The sequence below is a fragment of the Hemiscyllium ocellatum genome, chromosome 10 (assembly GCF_020745735.1).
Source record: "Hemiscyllium ocellatum isolate sHemOce1 chromosome 10, sHemOce1.pat.X.cur, whole genome shotgun sequence".
Classification (NCBI taxonomy): Eukaryota; Metazoa; Chordata; class Chondrichthyes; order Orectolobiformes; family Hemiscylliidae; genus Hemiscyllium; species Hemiscyllium ocellatum.
This window is the reverse complement of record NC_083410.1, coordinates 72,801,081-72,803,843: the sequence shown is the minus strand read 5'-3', so window position 1 is coordinate 72,803,843 and position 2,763 is coordinate 72,801,081.

Genomic DNA, 2,763 nt, shown 5'->3' with positions numbered 1-2,763 from the left:
CTCAGGACATGGAGGTCCTGGGCCTCCTTCACCGCTGCTCCCTCACCAGATGCCTGGAGGAAGAACGCCTCATCTTCCGCCTCGGAACACTTCAACCCTAGGGCATCAATGTGGACTTCAACAGTTTCCTCATTTCCCCTTCCTCACCTCACCCTAATTTCAAACTTCCAGCTCAGCACTGTCCCCATGACCTGTCCACCTTCTTTTCCACCTATCCACTCCACCCCTGACCTATCACCTTCATTCCCTCCACCATTCACCTATTGTACTCTATGCTATGCTACTTTCTCCACCCCCACCCTCTACCTTATCTCTCCACGCTTCAGGGTCTCTGCTTTATTCCTGATGAAAGGCTTTTGCCCGAAATGTTGGTTTTACTGCACCTCGGATGCTGCCTGAACTGCTGTGCTCTTCCAGCACCACTAATCCAGAATCTGGTTTCCAGCATCTGCAGTCATTGTTTTTACCTTATCTACATACCTGGTCAACACATCAAAATTCAACCAGATTTGTTGTTAGGAGAAAGTCATGCCTAACAAAGTCATGCTGACCATCCCTGATTGTGGGTTCTTTCTTGGGAAAGAAATATTTTATTGAAATCTGTCTCAATTAAAAATATATACCACAGTTACTAAGTTAGTCCGGACTATTATTTTTTAAAGCAAAATGATGGTGCTATTTTCAGGGTCTGTAGATTGTGAAAGAGCAAAAGCGGCCTTTAGTAAAGTGATATGCTCTTCCTGTCGATGTGGGAGTTTAGGGAGTTTCCATGTTATAATGATTATGTCTGCAGTAGTGAGTTTGGTTGTGAATCCTATTACATCGCATGGATTGATTGGAGCAACAGTTAGAGGCAATGAGCAATTTACAAAAGCTGGGGACGTGATGGATGGCAGTTTATAGGAAGGGAGAAAAGCCGCAGACACAGCCAAGTAGATGGGTTAACGCCAGGGAAAAAAAAGGTAGAGGGGTAGGCAGGAATCTTCTGAGGCCATTCCCATTTCAAACAAGTGTGCTGTTTTGGAAAATGTAGAGGGTGATCAACTCTCAGGGGAATGTAGCACAAACAGAAAAGTTTCCAGTGTTGAGACAGGCTCCAATGCAATGAGGGGAATGTGGGTAGTCAGGTGCCAAGTGATGGTGTGCGATAGCCACAGCCACAGAAAGACTTTTGCGGCCAGCAGCGAAAATTAGGAATGGTGTGTTGCTTCCCTGGTGCCAGGATCGAGGAGGTCTCAGAGGTGCAGAATGTTCTCAGAGGAGAGGGATCAGCAGGTCACTGTATACATTGGAACTAATGACATAGGAAGGGAAAAGGATGAGACTCTGAAAGGAAAATATAAAAAATGTTAGGCAGGAATTTAAAAATCCGAGGATAGTAATATCTGGACCACTCCCAGTGCTATGAGCTTGTGAGGGTAGGAATCTGAGGACAGACCAGATGAGGAGCTAGTGAATGGGAGAAGGGTTCATATTTTTGGATCATTGGAATGTCTTCAGAGGTAGAGGTGACCTAGATTAGACTTAGTGTGTGGAAACAGGCCCTTCGGCCCAACAAGTCCACACTGACCCGCCGAAGCGCAACCCACCCATACCCCTACATTTACCCCTTACCTAACACTACGGGCAATTTAGCTTGGCCAATTCACCTGACCCGCACATCTTTGTGACTGTGGGAGGAAACCGGAGCACCCGGAGGAAACCCACGCAGACACGGGGAGAACGTGCAAACTCCACACAGTCAGTCGCCTGAGTCGGGAATTGAACCCAGGTCTACAGGTGCTGTGAGGCAGCAGTGCTAACCACTGTGCCACCGTGCCGACCTGTATAAGGAGGATGGATTGCACCTGAATTGGAAGGGAACAAATTTACTGGCAGGGAGATTTGGGATGATTTAAAACTAATAAAGGTTGGGGGTGGCAGACAAGAAGGTGCTGAAACCCAGGGAGATGGTGAGGAAAGATCAATCTGATGCTGGTACAGTTGGGAAAAGGAGACAGTCAAACACACACACAGTCAGGTAGGACTGAAATTAAACCGTACTCACTTCAATGCAAGAGGTCTAACAGAAAAGGGAGATGAACTCAGGGCATGGTTGGGAACATGGGACTGGGATGTCATAGCAATTACAGAAATGTAGCTCAGGAATGGACAGAACTGGCAGCTTAATGTTCCAGGATACAAATGGTATAGGAAGGATGGGGGGGGGGGGGGGGGGGGGGGGGGGGGGGGGGAAAGAAGGGGAAGGAGAAGAGAGACATGAGTGATGTTTTTGATAAGGGAAAACATTTCTGCTGCACTTGAGGATATTCCAGGGAAGACGGCACGGTGGCACAGTGGTGGTCGGCACGGTGGCACAGTGGTTAGCACTGCTGCCTCACAGCGCCAGGGACCTGGGTTCAATTCCCGACTCAGGCGACTGACTGTGTGGAGTTTGCACGTTCTCCCCGCGTCTGCGTGGGTTTCCTCCGGGTGCTCCGGTTTCCTCCCACAGTCCAAAGATGTGCGGGTCAGGTGTATTGGCCATGTAAATTGCCCATAGTGTTAGGTAAGGGGTAAATGTAGGGGTATGGGTGGATTGCGCTTCGGCGGGTCGGTGTGGACTTGTTGGGCCGAAGGGCCTGTTTCCACACTGTAAGTAATCTAATCTTAACATTACATCCAGGGAATTTACTTGGGTAGAATTGAGAAATAAAAAAATGGGATGAACACCTTATTTGAATTTTCTTTTAGATCCCCTAACAGTCTGTGGGAAATTGAGAA